This window comes from Armigeres subalbatus, chromosome 2, assembly GCF_024139115.2.
Source record: "Armigeres subalbatus isolate Guangzhou_Male chromosome 2, GZ_Asu_2, whole genome shotgun sequence".
NCBI lineage: Eukaryota > Metazoa > Arthropoda > Insecta > Diptera > Culicidae > Armigeres > Armigeres subalbatus.
In genome coordinates this window covers 242,477,414-242,498,700 of record NC_085140.1, presented here as the reverse complement: position 1 = coordinate 242,498,700, position 21,287 = coordinate 242,477,414, and the positions used below count along the sequence as shown (strand labels likewise).

The 21,287-nt window shown below is 43.7% G+C and overlaps 1 protein-coding gene across 7 annotated transcripts in view; it reads right to left on the bottom strand.

Moving 5' to 3' along the window:
* Positions 1 to 21,287, bottom strand: part of LOC134212005 (protein split ends) — a 417,127-nt gene that overhangs the window by 186,343 nt on the left and 209,497 nt on the right. The window lies entirely within an intron of this gene.

Here is a 21,287-nt window from a genome sequence, read left to right as displayed (position 1 = left end):
CCACCGAAACTTGTATGCTACAGAAGTGTAGAGAAAGGTTTAAAGAAGTTGACCATTACTGATCGTAATTCAGGACTGTTTGTAAAATTTCAGAGCTTTCAAAATAGGAGCTAAACTATAAAAATGCAATTTTACGCATATGAAGTAATGTAAAATTGCATTAAATCAACAAATCCTTTACGCACGTTTTTCGTGTGGCATTTACGCCTCTTTCATCAAAAGCAGGCACGTAAACTACAGAATAATTCGATATGAAATACAAACCGGCCTAGAATTGGGATCAATACGACCTACCTTCCATTAAATGAGTTAATCATATCAACTTCACAACCAAGAACGATTTAGCTGTTTTTAGAAAAAAAAATTAAAAACGAGATTAATCCATAAAATAATAAAATGGTGATTAAGAGCAACGAATGAGATGGACGTGATGTGAAGATGAATTTTACAGATGATTGATGGGTGGGAAATAAAAGCATGTTGTTCAGAAGACAGTTCGTCCTTTGATTATTTTATTAACAAACGCGGTGATGGGGTAGCCTCGTGAAATCTTGCGCAGGAACTAGTTTCCATAACCACAAGCTCCCCAACAACCACAAACCAGCGCGCGCTTGCCGAGTCTTTATTATTCGGGTGTCTCTGCGGATCCCTAAGCAATTCCCAAACCCTATCGCCCGGATTATTGTGAAAGAAACGGATGTCGATAGGCCACACCATTCTCGATACCACGGGTAGGTGGTATTTGGAGTTTTGTTTTTACCAGGTGTCAGTAGTAAGAGGAAAGCGATGGACTGTATGATGATGGACAGCTAGTGGTGGCGACGGCGGCGACAGGTGTGAAAAATAGGTCCTATCAAGACTTCAGTAGCCCGGAGAAAATCGGAAAGAGTCTGTTTGCCAGCGATAAAGAGACTTTTTTTCAGGGAGGAGGTGATTTGCAGCCACTCACACGCTAGCACAGTGTGTGAAAAAGGAAAAGGTTTGTACTTACGGTAGATTACCAAAACAATGAAATTACCTGTTGAGAGAAAAGAAGAAAATCAGTATTAGAAATTTAATTACAAAGCATAGCAATTAAAAATGCTGACAATTGAATGATAGACCTAGTTTGTTACTGTAGATTCTTACGAGGTTCAACTATGAAAAAGAGCTCATTAGGCAAAAACGAGCTAAATATTTTAATAGTGCTCAACTAACATACTACATCGATTTCGTCACACAAACGGTTTTGTTTTGATTCACATACTACCAAAGCAATGGTATTTTACATGGTTTTGATTTATTATTCACTTGAACAAGCTTGGGAAATAATTTAATACTAAATATAACATGTCATTTATCTTCCATCATCGATCTGAAACTCTAGCCATAGACGAGGTCATCGTGTAGCCCTTAGTATAATATTAATGACATCACGGCGGTGTGTCACCCAGTTACATGTTTAAGTGGCAGTGATAAGAGTCTACGCGACTAAACAAATAATATACTGACTTGAAATTCAAGTGTCCGTCTGCCGAGATCGTTTTGCAAAAGTATGTACTACACGTAATAAGTTAGGTGTGTACAAATATAAGTATTCCCAACATCGACAACACTCAACAGCACGTGTACAACAAACTATTACTACGTAGTGCCGCAATTGCGCCTCATTAGGGCACGTTTTCTTATGTGTTTGCAATGGAAAAGGAAGAATGTGCGAATATAATCGAGTAACTATAGACGCATTATTCATAATGGAGCCCTTTAGGTGGTTGGTTCAAAAAACGGACCGACGAAATCCACAGTACCATCATTTAGTTATAACATCTGCAGAAATTTGTTATTGGTGCAATTTGCTCGAATAATGTCTGAACACGAGAGAATAAACATATTAATTAGGATCCGAATGAGGAATATTTGATACTATTACACAATAGTGCTTCCACGTGTCATTTGATCTAGTAATAATTTTCCTAAATTTGACATTTTAGACCATGTGGCAGGATTCTTTTCTTTAACCTTAAAAGAAAAGGACTATATGGATCTCTAAAATCTTTCTAGTTATTCCATGAAACTTTCATTTCAAATTAATTTTATACATCAAGCTTCCCACAAGACTTTTGGAGAGTTCCGTACCACTTGAAAAGAAGTTTCCAAGCCACCTAAGTAGGATTCTCTGCCTCTTTATAGGAGACTTTCAGAAACTCTAAGAAAAGGAAGCTTCCAAGCCTCCTAAAAGTAGGATTCCCAGCCAAGTGACCCTAGGGAGCTGCCGAATCTTTAAAAAGGAGGGTTCCGAGCCACTGGGAGAGAAGCTTCCGAGCCTCTTGACAGGATGCTCCCGAGCCTCTTGACAGGATGCTCCCGAGCCTCTTGACAGGATGCTTCCGCGCATCTTGAAAGGAGACTTCCGAGCCTTTTGAAAGGAGGCTTCAGGGCCTCTTCAAAAAAGGCTTCCGAGCCTCTTGGAGAGAGGTTTCCGAGCCTCTTGACAGGATGCTCCTGAGCCTCTTGAAAGGAGGCTGAGGCCTCTTAAAAGGAGGGTTCCAGGCATCTTGAAAGGAGGCTTCAAGCATCTTGAAGAGGCTTCCAGAGCCTCTCTCTGAAGGAGGAGGGCTTCAGGACCCACTTCAGAATAAGGCTTCAGGCCTCTTGGAGAGATGATTCCGAGCCTCTTGACAGGATGCTCCTGAGCCTCTTGAAAGGAGGCTTCCAAGCCTGCCTTGGAAAGAGGTTTCCAGGCCTCTTGAAAGGAGGCTTCCGAGGCCCCTCTTGAAAGGAGGCTTCAAGGCCTCTTGAAGAGGAGACTTCCAGCGGAGCCTTTTAGAGAAGAGAGCCTTCAGGGCCTCTTGGAAAGAGGCTTCCGAGATTCTTGGAAGAAGCTTCCAGGCCTCTTGGGAAAGCGGCTTCCAGGCCTCTTGGAAAGAAGCTTCCGAGCCTTTTGGAAGAGGCTTCCAGACCTCTTGGAAGAGGCTTCGAGCCTCTTGAAGGAGGCTTCCAGAGCCTCTTGGAAGAAGGCTTCCGAGCCTCTTGAAAGGAAGCTTCCAGGCCTCTTGAAGAGGCTTCCAGGCCTCTTGAAAGGAGGCTTCCAGGCCTCTTGAAGGAGGGCTGAGCCTCTTGAAGGAGGCTTGAGCCTCTTGAAGGAGGGCTTCCAGGCCTCTTGAAGGGGCTTCCAGGCCTCTTGAAGGAGGCCGGGCCTCTTGAAGGAGGCTTCGAGGCCTCTTGAAGGCTTCCAGGCCTCTTGAAGGAGGCCTCAGGCCTCTTGAAGAGGCTTCCAGGCCTCTTGAAAGGGCTTCCAGGCCTCTTGAAGGAGGCTTCCGAGGCATCTTGAAGCAGGCTGGGCCTCTTGAAGGAGGCTTCCAGGCCTCTTGAAGTGGGGCTTCCAGGCCTCTTGAAGGGAGGCTTCCAGGCCTCTTGAAGGAGGCTTCCGGGCCTCTTGAAGGAGGCTGAGGCCTCTTGAAGGAGGCTTCCAGGCCTCTTGAAGGAGGCTTCCAGGCCTCTTGAAGGAGGCTTCCAGGCCTCTTGAAGGGCTTGAAGGAGGCTTCCAGGCCTCTTGAAAGGAGGCTTCCGGAGCCTCTTGAAAGGAGGCTGAGGCCTCTTGAAGGAGGCTGGGCCTCTTGAAGGAGGCTGGGCCTCTTGAAGGGAGGCTTGGGCCTCTTGAAGGGGGCTGGGCCTCTTGAAGGAGGCTTCCAGGCCTCTTGAAGGAGGCTTGGGCCTCTTGAAGGGAGGGCTGGGCCTCTTGAAGAGGAGGCCGGGCCTCTTGAAGGGAGGCTTCCGAGGCCTCTTGAAGGAGGCTGGCCTCTTGAAGGAGGCTTGAGCCTCTTGAAAGGAGGCTTCCAGGCCTCTTGAAGGGCTTGAGCCTCTTGAAGGAGGCTTCGGGCCTCTTGAAGGGACTTGGGCCTCTTGAAGGGACTTGGGCCTCTTGAAAGGAGGCTTGCACAGGGCCTCTTGCAGGAGGGCTTTCCAGACCGCTTGAGAGGGGAGGCTTCGGGCCTCTTGAAGGCTTCGAGGCCTCTTGAAAGGAGGCTTCCGAGCCTCTTGAAAGGAGGCTTCCGAGCCTCTTGAAAGAAGGCTTCCGAGCCTCTTGAAAGGAGGCTTCCGATCTTTTTGAAAGGAGGAAGGGCTTCCATATCTCTTCAAAGGAGGCTTCCAAGCTTCCTGTAACACCTTCAGTGCTTTACGGAAAAAAAGCCCTTATTCAAAGATTTATCAATATATTTTTGTGATATTGTAATACATCCGTCATTACGCATTTTTGTTCGAGGTAGTCCCTGGGCGAAGGTATTCTCAAGGGTACATGTACCCCAGGTTGAGAACCGCTATCCTAGTGGATTGAGCATCCTTTTAAAGAAGCACAAAATATAAGCAAAATAAACAAAAGCATATAATTAATAAAGAAAAGAAACTAAGAATTTGATTTAATTTAATTGCTTGAACACATGAAACAGATAAAAGAAAGATGACACACATCAAATTAATAATTGTATTATTAACAATCCCAAAAGATATTATGTTAGATTTCAATTCTAAACTATTGGGATGTATGTCTCAAACCTTACCATATTATGCTGCGGTTCAGCATATTTATTGTTAATGCATCCAGCATATATTAGACTCTAACCTAATTTTGGTTATTGCATCAAGTGATTAAAAACAACGATAATTACCCACAATTTCTTATTTCGGCCACAAAACAGGTCGATCAATATGGAAAAAATGGGAAAATTTTCTCAATATGAGCTGAAGTGGTTGTTGATTTCGAACATATGAAGATAAAGATGGATTGCCAACTGGGTTGCAATTTTGCTACGTTGAACAAAGGCAGCATCAGAAAAATATATATAGCTCTTTTAGTGGAATGTTTTCAACCGTCTAAGACAAATGAAGTACTGTCCATTTAATTCCACCAGTTAGCTGGTGGAATTAAATGGACAGTACGTTCGTCTTAGACGAAAGGCAGCATGTAAACAAAAGCAGAAAATCAAAACACCTGCTCTCTCGTGGAGCGACGCTTCTTCTACTACTTCTTTAAAGTCGTGGCAGGCGATCATTGTCCTATTCTGTTGCAGTTTGGAACAAACGCTTATTGCGAGTTTTGTTTGTCTCAACATTTACAGGACAATGTTGTTGCCATTGGCAATGTTGTTTTTACATTCACTGATCCTCTTGAAACTCTTACGTGTTGCAACTTCCCGAATAAAAAAACGCTTTTCCTATACCATGTTTCAGATGAAATACTTTTTTGCAAGCAAATTGTCTGAATTATGACGAAAGAATTCGGCCAAAAACTATCCACATGAAATGATCTTTAAAGTTTATCGAATAGAATAAGCGATCCTGTCACAGCAGCCATTAACGACGCAGTGGAGAACAACGTCAGGTATATGGGTCGAAAGTCGACGGAACGATTGGTTCGACGAAAAGTGCAGACAGATTCTGGAGGAGAAGGACGCAGCAGCGCACTGGTCGCGCTGCAGCAAAGTACCAGCAGAACGTGGAACGTTATAGACGGAAGCGGAGACAACAGACCCGCCTTTTTCAGGAGAAGAAACGCCGCCTGGAAGAAGCCGGAGTACGAGAGATGGAACAACTGTGCCGTTCTCAAGAATACACGCAAGTTCTATCAGAAGCTCAACGCATCCCGCAAAGGCTTCGTGCCGCGAGCCGAAATGTGCCGGGATAAGGATGAAAGCATCTTGACGGACGAACGTGTGGTGATCGAAAGGTGGAAGCAGCACTACGATGAACATCTGAATGGCGCGGAGAGTACAGGCAGTGAAAGTCAAGGCAGCGGAGGAGATGACTACGTCAGTTCAGCGGACGATGGAAGCCAACCAACCCCCACCTTGAGGGAAGTTAAGGATGCCATTCAGCAGCTAAAGACCAATAAAGCAGCTGGTAAGGATGGTATCGGGCTGAGCTCATCAAGATGGGCCCGGAAAAGCTGCTTGCCTGCACAAGCTGATAGTCAGAATCTGGAAACTGAACAGCTACCGGAGGAGTGGAAGGAAGGGGTTATATGCCCCATCTACAAGAAAGGCGACTAGCTGGAATGTGAGAACTTTCGAGCGATCACCATCCTTAATGCCGCCTACAAAGTGATATCCCAGATCATCTTCCGTCGTCTGTCACCATTAGTAAATGAGTTCTTGGCAAGTTATCAAGCCGGCTTCGTTGACGGCCGCTCGACAACGGACCAGATCTTTACTGTACGGCAAATCCTTCAAAAATACCGTGAATACCAGGTCCCAACGCACCATCTGTTCGTTGATTTCAAGGCGGCATACGACAGTATAGACCGCGTAGAGCTATGGAAAATTATGGACGAGAACAGCTTCCCTGGGAAGCTTATCAGACTGATCAATACAACGGTGGATGGTGTGCAAAACTGTGTAAAGATTTCTGGCGAACACTCCAGTTCGATCAAATTGCGCCGAGGACTAAGACAAGGTGATGGACTTTCGTGCCTGTTGTTCAACATTGCGCTAGAAGGTGTCATGCGGAGAGCCGGGTGTAACCGCCGGGGTACGATTTTATACAGATCCAATCAATTTATTTGCTTCGCGGATGACATGGACATTGTCGGCCGAACATTTGCAAAGGTGGCAGAACTGTACACCCGCCTGAAACGTGAAGCAACAAAAGTTGAACTGGTGGTGAAAGCGTCAAAGACAAAGTACATGCTTGTGGGCGGAACCGAGCGCGCCAGGGCCAGCCTAGAAAGCAGTGTTACGATGAACAGGGGATACCTTCGAGGTGGTCGAGGAATTCGTCTACCTCGGATCCTTGCTAACAGCTGACAACAACGTTAGTCGTGAAAATACGAAGGCGCATCATCTGTGGAAGTCGGGCCTACTACGGGCTCCAGAAGAAACTGCGGTCGAAAAAGATTCGCCACCGCACGCAAATGTGTCATGTACAAAGACGCTTATAAGACCGGTTGATCTCTACGGACATGAAACATGGACAATGCTCGAGGAGGACTTGCAAGCACTCAGGTATTCGAGAGACGGGTGCTTAGGACCATCTTTGGCGGTGTGCAAGAGGACGGTGTGTGGTGACGAAGGATAAATCACGAGTTCGCCCAACTATACAGCGAACCCAGCATCCAGAAGGTTGATAAAGCTGGATGGGTTCGATGGGCAGGACATGTTGCAAGAATGCCGGACAGCAACCCTGAAAAGATGGTGTTCGCTTCCGATCCGGCAGGTACGAGACGGCGTGGAGCGCAGCGAGCAAGATGGGCGAGACCAGGTGCAAAACGACTTGGCGAGCGTGGGGCTTATCCGATGATGGAGAGATGCGGCCTCGAACCGTGTATTGTGGCGTCAAATTGTTGATTCAGTGTTATCTGTTTAGATGTTAACTAAATAAATGAAAATGAAATGAAACGATCCTGATCCATTTGCACAGACCGTGGGACTCTGGTGTAGAGTGTAGCAGTACTGGAAATTCGCGAAATCCGTGAAATTTAATAATTTCCCCGAAATTCAGTAAATTTGTCGCCTTTGTAAGAGTTTGCATTTGATTCTTCGATTTGCAAAGCGTATGATCTCGAAACATATTTTTGACAAATGAAAGCAGTGAGCATGTCTTGTGCAGACCGTGTAAAACAGTACCCTAAGGGTGTATTACAACACGAGGATAATGGTCAGTTGTTTTGTTTTTATTGCAATGTTTACAATGTTGACCCTTGACAATCCGCGGGAAAATACGATCAATAAGCATAAACACGTCGAAGCTCTAGACCAGTGAAACAAACGAAAATATTGTTTTAATCAGTCAAAGCACAGCTAAGCCGGTTGAGCTCTTGACCTGGTTTGAGAGTTGTCACGGAAAGATTCATTTGGCTTACAAGAAAATCATGGATTTGCTCGCAGGTATTTTCAAACAAATCCAAGCACAAGGGACTATTTCGATGGCAACAAGAAGCATTCGTTGATTCGTCGAATAAGATGAAGCGATATTACTCAACATCCACCTCGCGATTCTGAAAACCGAGTCCTGTTGATCATCTGGTTCGACGATATTCCGAAATGTGCACCCAACCTGTCCAACAAATCAGAGCGGTCCCAGCATCGGCGGAGTTACTGAAGGAAATTTTATTTCCACTGGAAGAAGTTCTTAAGCTATAATTTTCATTCAAATGCAACTATTGAGTGGTTGTTGTTAGTGATTCGAAAGGCGATTTTGGTTTTGTCGCTCTCAAGCTCCAAGCGGAATTCAGCGAAAACAACACGATGTGATATAAAAAATAAAAATGGTCAAATGATTGTCAAATCCTGCCGTTTCCGTCCCTGCTCCGTGGTATTGCGTAGGGACGCATTTTTTGAAAATAAATCCATTCTTCCCAAAACCATCATTCTATTACAAAATGAAGCTGTTCCGAGAAGAAATTTCTGGAAAATACAATCGCTTGGCGACGGCAGAAAGATCAATCGAAACGATGGCCTTACGTTGTTCAACCTACCTTCCGGACATGTCTTGTAAACAACCCTTCTTATTTCTGGGTTATCTTTTCATGAAGCAGCAAACGGATTACTTCGGCGAGAGTAATTTCTTGATCTCTGCTTTTAAAAACCAGTACATATTGACTAACAAAGATTGAGTAGTAGTAGTAGTAGCAGTAGTGAGATTTATAAATATTTCAAAACAAATAAATAAAAAACACACATGTTTCGTGGTGTTTAACAATAAAACTAAACTAACTAACTATTAGTGCAACGAAAGGAATCACACCAATTCGTTGGACTCACAAATATTGGAAATTTATTCTTCTGTAAAACGTTTATTATTTTAGTATTTAGTAGGCTAAATAATACGTCCAAAAAAATTTGTTTTGAATTTTAATTTGATTCCATGATCCAATTGAAGTAGTACCTGGTTGGAAAACATTCCTGACTTTCTAGGCTCAATGACTGTGTCTACGAAGCTACACAATATATTAAATCATGCCGTTGCTGGCATAGAAAGCGGTCAATAAGGAAATGTTTTAATGTTAATAAAAGCGATAAGTTGACATTTTTTTTAATAAAGTCAGGACAGAGTTGACAGACAAAAATGTTTTATTCCGAAAAAAAAATAGATTCACTAAAACAACTGTGTTACAGTTGTAACAGAGTATTTCTAATGCATTTAATTAGAATAATATATTCGGTAGATGTGTTTTCTTCTTCTAATAAACAGCTGATCTACTTCATGCACATGAGCACATGGATTTATTTGATACCAATTGAACTCGATTTAAAAGGCAAATTTGTGTGAAACAGTAAACAAACGAAAATGTTAACTCCGCTCCTCCTACACAGCTAACGAGCCCTAACTTGTGTTGCCAACGCAACGGCGATAGAGCTAGAGCTTCTTTACAGAACGAGAAGCCCTAACAGTTACATCCCGCGTATTTTTCCGAACTCGTTCGCAACTCGACAATTGTTTTGGTGATGTTTCTCGCAGGACGGACCCCAGTCGCAACAATGGGACCGCCTTGAAGGGGCAGCAGCGGGGAGTTGACCCAGTGAGCTAACGGCACCGAGCGAGGCTGCACCACGATTAAACTGAAACGACGACGACGACGACGACGGTGCAATAACGCTACATTTCTCTTCGGCTTCGGAGTACGGTGGTTTAAATCGCAGCCCGCGGCAAAGAAGACACACCGTAAATTGCTGGTTTACTTTTCATCACCGTATGCTCTGGGAATGATGTGCGGGGAAGGGAAGGGGTTGATGCACATTATGGACACCCGCCCGCGCCCCTAACGCTTACTTATTACGATGTTGTAGACAGCAAACAATGGTTATGCACCGCTGCTGGTGGGAAGCACTAGACTGACTCTCTGTCTCAGCAACTAACCGAGTTAGGCAAATGAGTAATCTAAATTCTCCGGGAATATGCTGCGACTAGTTAACGGATTGCACAGGTGGGGTGGGCGGAATGGAATTTAAGTTTGATATTATTTGTTGCCGAGCCGCGCCGAGGTGCTCCGATGCGCGCGAAATGGATCTTATCGAGTTTGCGGTGGTAATTGCCAAGCGGCGGCGCAGCGTAGTGATCAACAACGGCGGAATCCGTTAGGTATTGTGCCGCGCGCTACTCTGGGGCTGACTAATGGTTTAATTGGTTAGGGATGAGGTAGGAAAAAGATATAGTGAAGGGCCGCTACCAGCAGAAGTTATAGTGAAAACGGTCTAGCTACCGAACAGTTTTTGACACTTTTGTTAATGACCTGAAATTTGAAAATCCATTGTTTCGGTTGATACGAAAACGGTTACGTGAATTGAACGACATTTCGCTTCTAGTCCGACCTCCCAATTAGCAATAAAATCTAGTTTTCTAACATCTTTTTTTTTCAAAATGCAAGTAAAACAGATGTTACCGCTAGCTGGCTGCTATTATAAGGATACACAACCTCATTGAAAACACCTGATCCTAAGCTCAGCTGTAAAGGCAAACTGGGTGTGTATGCCCTCTCACTCGTTTCTGCTTCCCTGCACACATGAATTAAGTCCACAGCGGGTGACACACATGAGACCTGCGCTCCGTTGTCCTTCGTTACCATATAGGCAGAATGTGAATTTCATAGCAACACCACATTAACAGTCAGTGCTAACGAAAAAAGGTAGCATGTAGCGAAAAAATATAATGAAGGCAAAAACAACCTGCTGGTGGTCGTATCTTGACAGGTGAATCTGTAAAATAAATACGTCGTACGGAACATTATTTGCACAAATCTCGCTTCCATGGGGACCTAAGAGCGAATGCTGATTCTCCCTCCATTGCACGTCGAGTCGAGTCGAAATCAGCAAACACAAATGAGGGCTCACTGACAGTTGACGTATGACGAGTTGTAGCGGGAAAGGAAGTTGGCGCATACAAACCAAATAATCGAGTCTTCGCAAAACTTAGGAAAGACTTGTTTGTTGATTCATTGTGGATACACAGCACACAAGTATCACTGGAACGTGCTACGATGGTCCCCCCCCGAAATGCCAATATTTGTTCTGTGCCTATTATTTTATTTACTTTTTAACCTCATATATACATCTGAATTACTGCATAACTGTAGTTTTACGCTTAACGTTAAATAAATGATCGGAATTTGGATAAGAGAGTCACATACCAATATATTTTTTCTAATGGAAATTAGGCAGATCAGTAAATTCGTTATTGAGTTATAGCCATAACATCGCTATTCACAGTGGCTGAAATTGAATTTTGAGTACAGAAAAAGTCATAAAGAAAATCAAATACATTTTTTACCTTTTTCATATACTTTTAAGGCGTCTATATAAATCATGCCGCCGACTAACAACAGTCGCAAAAGAGTTCGTGGGGCAGTACCAGGTGGGATTTATGGCTGAACGCTCTACCACAGACCAGGTGTTCACCGTACGTCAGGTATTGCAGAAATGCCGCGAATACAACATGCACATTATCTATTTATCGACTTCAAAGCCGTATATGATACAATCGATCAGGACCAGCTATGGCAGCTAATGCACGAGAACGGCTTTCTGGATAAACTGATACGGTTGATCAAGGCGACGATGGATCGGGTGATGTGCGTAGTTCGAGTTTCAGGGCATTCTCGAGTCCCTTCGAAACGCATGGGGTTACAACAAGGTGATGGTATTTCGTGCCTGCTATTCAACACCGCTTTGGAGGGGAGTAATAAGGGCGAGGGATTAATACAAGTGGTACGATTTTCTGAAGTCCGTCCATTTATTTGGTTTCGCCGACGACATTGATATCATGGCACGTAACTTTGAGAGGATGGAGGAAGCCTACATCAGACTGAAAAGCAAAGCTAAATGGATTGGACTAGTCGTCAACACGTCGAAGAAAAAGTACATGATAGGAAGAGGCTCAAGAGAGGCCAATGTGAGCCACCCACCACAAGTTTCTATCGGTGGTAGGGTGGTCGGTATTGGCCATTTTTGACAAATACCGGTTTTCGGTATTTGGTGGAATCAATACCGGTAATACCGGTAAAATACCGGTATTTGTAAAAATTACAGAAATGTTAAAAATCTTTTTATTCTGACTTTTGGGTGAAAACAGTATTTTATGAAAAACTTTAAATGTCAAAGTCATTGCTTGTTGGGCTGGAAAAAGAAAATTCAAGTAGACATAACATACTGTGTGATTTATTTCCCAATCCGCATCAACGAAGAAGTTAGACGAGTTGTCTAAGTACTCTTGAGGACAAGCCTCCGAAATCAAAACTAAATGCAATCGCGTTTGGAAGAAGCCCATTCAAAACGGAAGCCACTCACAACTGTCATTTTTATTATTTTAAATTTAGGCATGCTGCGACGCAGCAAAGCTGGAATAATAAAAATGACAGTTATGCATAACTCAGTTTGGAATGGTACCCTTGAAAAAATGCTTTTATTGTTGAATTCCGAGAGGCTTGCCCTCAATCATAGTACAATCGACTCCCTACATCTCGATGTTCTATATCTCGATATCTCTTCCTATGTCGATGATTTTCTCTGTCCCTTTGATCTCCATACATTGTGCTTTCTACATCTCGATAACCTCCCTATCTCGATATGCTCTGGTTATATTTTGTAGGTACAGAAATCTTTCTCTCTATGTCAATATATTTATTCAAATTTCTGAAGCTTTTGAACCGACTTAAAACGAAAACAAACACATTAAAGAAGGGATGACATTTGTTTTGTTCTCGTTTTCATAACAACAAGCTTTTGATCTTGTATCTGCTTAAATTTTCCTTCCATTCCTCGATCTCTCCTTATCTCGATGGTCCCTTAAATATCGAGATGTGGAGAGGCAACTGTAGAAGAATTCTTTACGGATTGCTTGCAAAGATCTTGGCGTCAGTGTATTAAACGCAAGTGTTTTACAGTTTTACAGTTGCAGTCTTATCATGAGTTGTTCTTTAGCCGATAAACCAGGAAAAACAATCATAGAGATATCTTCTTCGTTGTCTCAGCTTCAACGTTCACATCAGGAATAATTAGATGCTTCAAGATCACATCCGTTTGCTTACTCAAAGTAGTTCTGGATGTCTTGAAGAAAATGGCCAAATTGTTTCTGATCAATAGCTTTACGGCAGGATTATTAAAAAAAGCAGTAGATCGACGTATTCTCATCGTCTCCCTTGGATTCGTTCGTTGAGAGCATAGAATAAGTTGACTGCCATTTCTGTGACCTGGTTTGAAAAATTGCTCCAATATAAAATGGAGCGCCACGTCAACTTCATAAAGAGTGCAGAACTCACAGCAGAGCAGTTTCACATCAACGAAGCAAGTTCGAGCAGTAATTCACTTACCGCCAAAAATCATCATCACTGAAATTGAATTTGGATTGTAGCTTCAAATTAATCAGAGTTTTAATGTACCCTCAGCTCATAGAACTGTTTGAGCATGGATAACATGATATTCCATCATGTCTTGGTTGGTATCAGCGAATTCAGAACGGACATATTTATGCAGCAAATCATTTTTCACAAGTGTTCTCCGTTAGAGAGCTACCGTTTTGACTCAAATCCCGAACATGATTTCGAACACTGGCGTTTTAGCGCCCTCAAACTAACATTTTCATCGGTTTTCCCCACTCAGGATCAAGATTACAAACGTATTCAAGATTCTATGGAAATAATTACACGATTAAAGCCAAAACGGCCATATCAAAGCGAGTGTTCGGAATTTGAGTCAAAACGGTTCTCAACACATACCTTTTTCACAAAGAAAAAAGTCATTGCCAATTTGACAGGTACCAAAGAGAACGCAGCATCACGTATAATTAATAACGATGGTGATCGATTTCTACTGAAGCGTGAACGTCTTCAATGATGCTTACTTTTGCAAAGGTTCATTCATGCGCGCATTCAATTGTTGTTAGTGTTTGAGACTTTAGCTGATACATGTTGCTGAAAACTATTCGAGATTTTTTATACTGACAGCAAAATTTTAAATACCGAAAATACCGGTATTTTCCGTCACTAATACCGGTATTTTCGGTACTCAAAATTGACCGGTAATACCGGTATTACCGGTTTCGGTACTACCGGTTAGACCACCCTAATCAGTGGTGACGAAATCAAGGTGCTTGAAGAATTCGTGTACTTGGGTTCACTGGTGACCGCCGATAACGATACCAGCAGAGAAATTCGGAGACGCATAGTGGCTGGAAATCGTACGTACTTTGGACTCCGCAAGACGCTCCGATCGAATAAAGTTCGCCGCCGTACCAAACTGACTATCTACAAAACGCTTATAAGACCGGTAGTTCTCTACCGACACAGGACCTTGACGATGCACGTGGAGGAACAACGCGCAACGGGGGTTTTCGAAAAAAAAGTGTTGCGTACCATCTATAGTGGGTTGCAGATGGCGGGCGGTTTGTAGAGAAGGCGAATGAACCACAGGTTGCATCAGCTGTTGGGAGAACCATCCATCGTTCACACCGCGAAATCGGAAGAACTGCGGTGGGCCGGGCACGTAGCCAGAATGTCGGACAGTAATCCGGTGAAAATGGTTCTCGACAACGATCCGACAGGAACAAGAAGGCGAGGTGCACCGCGGGCAAGGTGGACCGATCCCGTGGAGGACGCCTTGAGGACCCCCCGCAGACCGCGTGGTTGGCAGTGCAGCCATGAACCGAGCTGAATGGAAGTCTTTTATGTGCAGCACAGAGCCCTCCGGCCTTAGTCGATGTTAAATAAATAAATAAATCACACGAAAGAAGCCACAATATTGTTCAAAAACATGGCATGACCAGATCAGCTACGATTCCTTACTTCAACTGATCGGTCGAGGCATACCTTCCCGACTAGAAGAGCATAACTGAAACTTAACACAACTTTAACATATGGTGATCTTCATAACTTATTTTGATACAATCTTGTTCTTAGTATCCATTATCTTTCAAATGTTGTAACAGGATTTTAACATAATAAGATTTAAAAAATGGTTAATACCGAATTGCCCAACAGTAGGCAATTAAAATAGATGTAGCAAAGTCTCCTGCCATAGATATTACAAACGCTGATATAATTTGAAAAAAGTTGTCTAATTTGTAATGTTCTCAGTTTCATGTTTTTGAAAAATATTCTTGTGTAGAAAAAAAAACTAATATTTCTGAATGTTGATCACAATCTGGAGACCTATCACGACCTGTATCTGCACAGTAAACAATATATTTTGTATCTAATTCTGTTATAAATTTCTAACTAAATATGTTATTTTATGATAAAATTGTAACAAAATTTGATAGTTTTTTATTTAGATAGTGTAATTTTTTGATAGAAATTTGGATATTTTAACAACATCCTGCACCATGTTTCAAACAAATTTTGTTATAAAAAGTTTGTATAACATAATAACATATGATGATATAATTTTGATATGACCTTCTAGTCGGGTTCCTTTGTTGACATTTACTAGTTTTATTGATAGTTACGACATTTATGAATATTATTATCAAATATTTTATAATTAATTTATTAAAGTAAGTTTAAAATGTGTGGCAAACCATTAAATAAAAGTTGATATTTATTTCCAATATTGGAAGGGGTTATTCAAAAATGCAAAGAAAATAAATAACTGTGCCTCTCCCATCGGGATCGTGTACGCCGTTTACAAAAACGATCACTCGTACAAATATGTGCACAAATAGCAGTAAATAACTTCAACATGTTCTTCTCGGTGCAGTTGTCGTTCAAGTTGCTCGTCATCATATCAGATGCATCTTCCGTTCCAATGGTTTCCGAGAGTACTAGTGAACTCATATCTAATCGAGAAACGATTTTCATCGAAGAAATAAATACCGATCAGTTGATGTGGCAGCCGATGGTGGCGGAGAAATTCGCCGAGTACCATCTGTTCATCCAAGGTCCCTTCGAAACGGTTATTGACGTCTCAGCCTCTTTACAACGATCGATATATTTTTTGTACACAATCGTTCAACTCAATCCTGCGTCCGATAAAGCGTACGTTTTATGTCCAACGTGTTATGCCAACGAGTGGGAAAAAAGCACCGGCTCCGAGCTCGGACATATTGACAGATTTTGCATAATGCAAACCCTGGATCCCCACAAACGCAAACAAACGCTTATCCAACGACGTCGTCAGCTGAAGACGAGTCCAAAATAAGCACCTTTAATCGCAGCTTTGTTTACATTCTGTCTCTCCTTCTTTGGACCGTTCAGCTGCTTTCGTGACTGACACACTTCAGTACACGGTTTGTTGTATTTTAGCCATTCATCTGCGTCGTCTGAGCCGAAGAGTTCAGTGAACTCTTTCGCTCGGTGTGTCTGCTGATGCAGGATGCTGGATGGTTAATCTGCGTAGTTTTTTTTACCGCTGCGTTTCTCTCACTGTGGTAACGATTTTTTGTTTGTTTATTTGATGGCCCCGACGGATTTGTTTGACGTTTTCTCTTTTTGCTTGAATTGTCACACTTTGTACACGCACGGTGGTGCTGCATGGCGATTACGATAATGATGATGCCTTTCCCATATACGTTTGTTGACTCTGCGATATTCCGTTGAGTTTTGTGCAAATAATCGCATTCTCTGGTGCTGTTTAATGTGAAATGTGTAAAAAACACAACATAATGCAACTTAAATAAATACTGAGGGCGATAGTAGTAGTGAATATATTACTTTTACAAATATACATTGGTTTAAGAATATGAAAAAAACTACAAAACCCGAGAAATACGAAACCTTGAATACAGCTTACTGGTGTTCAAAATGTGTGCCTGAAAAGTTACAATCAAGTACTAACTCGTCTCATGACAAGTGAAGACACTCCACAATATTCATTATATATTCACAAACCCTTACAAGCCCAAATTTTTCCAAGCGATAGTCGATGGTTTTCTTGGTCCATTCAATCTACATACATTTGTGCTTTCTGCATCTCGATAACCTCCCTATCTCGGGCCTATTAGGGCGCTTTTTACGATCTAGTATTGCTTCCATTCCTCGATCTCTCCTTATCGTGATGGTCCCTTTAATATCGATATGTAGAGAAGCGACTGTACAATGAAGCCGGTGGTGAATTTAAAATTCACTGCTTGTTTTTCTATTCACATTTACAAAAGCCTAAATCTGGCGTAATAATTTTGTACAATGCCTAATTGAAGTCGATTGTTCGGCATAAATAAGCAAATGATCTACCATTGTTTCAGCTTCTTTGCACAAAAAAAACAAAACAAAATTGTGGATCATCATCACGAACAAAATTGCGCAAATTTGAAATTTTATGGATTAAAATATAGTTTTTTATGGATCATTTTTCACTTTATGGATTTATGGATCGATTGTCATACATGGGAAAATGGTAAGAATTTTATTGTTTTTCTTGATCATGTTAAAGGAACATATTTTCCTATTAATTGCCAAATTTTAGCTTAGTTATGGATCATAAAATTGTTCTTTATGGTATCTCCCGAACTATTTTATAGATTTATGGTAGCGTTTTATGGAACATTCACATGTTATTTACGAATCGTTTTTCATTTTTTATGCATCGTTTTTGCACATTCAACGGCGCAAAGTAAAGTATCTTAGATTCAGGGATTGAATCCTAAAGAGAAAGCACAAGTCTCTCACTTATCATCTCTGTATACATATACGATATGTAGCATACCGCGAGAGACTGTTTTCGCAAGCTGTCATGATAGAGAACTGATTCGGGATGCTATACCCCATGATATATTTCTTTTAGAAAGCACTGGCTCTGATGATGCATTTCAACTTGTTCTACACAGCTGTGCAGTAACCAACACGAAAGGAGCGAAAACAAAGCGAGAATCACCATTTTTCTGTGGGGGCTGCCTATCCGATTCTGTTTTTTCGGACTCGTATACAAGTTTGATAAATTTGTTATCAAGACTTGTTCTAATTCGGAACAGTTTTTGCCTCTCTTTTATCGTTGTCCTTTATCTATTGAGAGCGATTTCTGCAAACCCTGCTTAGATTGCTATAACATATGTAATCGTAAAGTTTGGTATGTCGCATGATGGTATTCGCTTATTTCCGTTAAGTAACCCTGTAACACTAACAGGTTCCGGCAGAACGTGCGCAATCCGGAATACAGGCCATATTTTAGACCGATGAAATTTGGAACAGTTTATGCGTCGTTTCCATTAAAAATACCTAAAATAATGTATGCGTTCTGGAAAATCACCAAAAGCTAAAAGCCCGGCACCAAGTGGCACACCGTGGGAAACCATTAAGCTCTTGAAACGTGAATAAATTCTGCTTCTTTTGGTAATAGTTGCGAAAAAAAAGATTTCTATTTTCAATAGAGGGGTTGGTAACGGAAGGGTTTCCAAAAGAGGGGCTGATTAACGAATCAGTTATTTTTTCATGGAAAATAATAAGAATTTCCCATAGAAATGTCTCATTGAAGTGAAGTAGAATTTCTCAAGAAATTTATTTCAATGAAAATTTGAGATGTCCTTTGAGCCCATAGTCCGATTGGGCCAATTTTTAATACAAACAATGGGATAGGATTCCGCGTTGAATGCTTTTGAATCCATAGTCCGATGGGGGTATGATTCCGTGTCGAATGCAACTTGTTGCGAGTAAATCGGTTAAGGTTAAGTGCCTAAAAAATAAGTGAGATGAGTTTGCGCACACACGTACTCACACACATACACACACACACACACACACACACAGACAGCAGCAGCAGGGACAGCAGGGACTTTGTCCAAGGCCTTGACGACCCCTCCCCATGGCCACTGCGAGTTAGACCTGGACCATCGTCCCTAACCCCTAATCCCAAGGCGTCAAGCGACCCGTGCCGAGGGATGCTTGGCCAGAGGGTGAAATAATAAGCTAGGCCTTCTAACGGAGCCTGTAGGTGCCTGGGCACCCTCCACAGTAATTGTCCCTTACCGCGTCATGCTGGGCTCTGGCGTGGTGGACCTCTTTCCGAAGGCAACTCGTGGGACCAAAATGGAAAACCAAGTCAATTTCTTCAATTAGTGTGGTAGTAGTGTAGGCGACAACCCCTTCACAAGAGGTGTGTTGTTCAGGTCTCCACCTAGGAGGCCAGAGGCAATAGTCGGCAGCTCAGTGCGCAGCGCCAGCGTGGAGTCCTCAACCTTCCTCTCGGCTAGAAAAACGCCGGTAGGGGTTATTGACGGCCCATGGCTTGTGGGCGATGAACCGCAAACGCGATGGGCTTTCAGCCTTCGAGGTGGCGACGGAACAGCTGGACGCCATCATCGACTTTGCGTCCATCGAAGCATAATATCAACAAGGACCTCAAGAGGAGCTTGCAGAAACTTCGAAAGTCTGATGCTGGACGCCAAGCTGGAGAGGGCAGTCAGGACAGCCAAGTGTAAACCCGTGAAATCGGTGGAGTCGAGGTCTACCCAGACTGGGGCCCGGATTCGCGGACTCAGGCAAGTCGAATCGACCGAAGGCGTGCCAGCGAGGACAGTGGTGCCAAAGTCTACCCAGACTGAGGCTCAAGTATTTTGCAGGTACGTCAGGGAGGTGACTGTTCCAACAGAGCAGACACAAAAACAGGAGACAGTCTCAGGGGATGAGCTTCCGGGGGCCGCTCCAAAACACGGAGGGTTACTACCCCGAACAAGGGTAGTGGGGCCGGGAAGCTGAACCCCGGCCAGGTACCTCCAAAACCTGGACCAGGACCTGGAAAGGTCCATCCACTCCAGGAAGAAGACGGTGGCAAGGGGTTACGGCAGGCTGAAAGTTCTCAGCCGCACCAGACCAGGAAATAGAGGAGATGACGCCTCCTGGACCCTGGTCAAGAACAGGAAACCGAAGACGTCAAGGGCCGAAAAGAAGGCCCAGGCGAATGAGGAACAAGAAGTCTAGGGTAGGCGCCAATCACTCCAGGGGCGATGCCCCTAGTCATCACGGCAGACGAGGGCTAAGTACTCGGACGTCTTGAAGAGCGATGAGGAGTGACGTCAAAGCTCGGTGAACTCGGCGCCGACGTACGTCGAATAAAGACGTACCCGGATGGGCAGATGATCCTCGAGCTGAAGCAGGGCGTCTCGCAAAGGGCCCCGCCTACAAGAAGTTGGCGGAAGAGTCCTAGGCGAGACGGTCAAGGTGAGGGCACTCACGACGGAGGTGAATCTAAGGGTTAAAGACCTGGAGATCACCGAAGTCGAAGAGCTCGTCACGGTAATGCGGCGACACTGTGAAGTGGAGACGCCCACCGCAACCGTTCGGTTACAGAAAGGTCCGGCAGGGACGCAGGTAGCATTGGTTCGGCTATCTGCAGCGGACGCCTTCAAGGTAGGTAAGTTAGGGAGCGTCAAGGTGGGATGGTCGGTTTGCCCTGTGGGCATATACGAGCAACTCGAAGTTTGCTTCAAGTGCCTGGAACCGGGGCACAAGCAATGCGACTGCAAAGGCCCTGACAGAAGCAATCTCTGCCGACGCTGCGGATTAGAGGGACATAAGGCACAATGCTGCGAACCCTCCCAATTGTTTGATTTTTCCAGCAAAGCTGTGAACAGCAAGCACCCATGGGGGGTTCGATGTGCCCAGCGTTTAAGCGTGCTGCAAAATCAAAATGCAGGTAACCCAGCTGGCTTGCTCGGCCTCGCCCGAGTGTTTGGTATGCGCAGGTTTAGATAAAACGGCGGAACACGTGTTGTTCGTGTGCTCACGTTTTTCGCGCAATGCGTGACCACATGCTTGCCACATGTGGTCTGGACACTACAGACAACCTAGTTAGGAGGATGTGTAAAGATGAAGTTGGCTGGAACGCCGTTTTATCGGCTATCGCCCAAATCGTCTCGGAGCTGCATAGAAGGTGGCGCGTGGACTCAAGGATGGCTAGTTCAGGCGCAAATAAGAGGTGGTCAAGGGATCAGGTCAGCTTCATGGGTCATACCAGTGGTCATGCTCTGTGGTCGAACGCGATCCTTTTACCATACAAGTGGCCGCGCGAAGAACAACATGGTATCGTCGCTTTTGCGGCGTCGGTCAACCGGGCGGGTTCCGAGCTCGAGGACGGAAAGGGGTCCTCGTCAAGGCTGGGGCCAGGCGTAGGCACTGCGTCGGCAAGTCCCTCTGTGTGCTGGCGAATAGGCCCTATCGCAGAAAGGTCAATTTGGGGTGCACGCAGCATCATCATTTTTGATACCAGTCGTGCAGAGGGAAGCAGGCGCAAAGTCGACCCTTCCACCTTCCGGGGAACATAGGGCGTGGTAAGGCCACCTGGAAAGCCAGCAACGCGCTGGCACGATACCATGGTGCTCTTTTAAAGCGAGTTACGATGTTCGGTGGTGCAAGGACACGCAGCTAACCTCGAGGGTGTGTTGTGCACTGGCCCCTT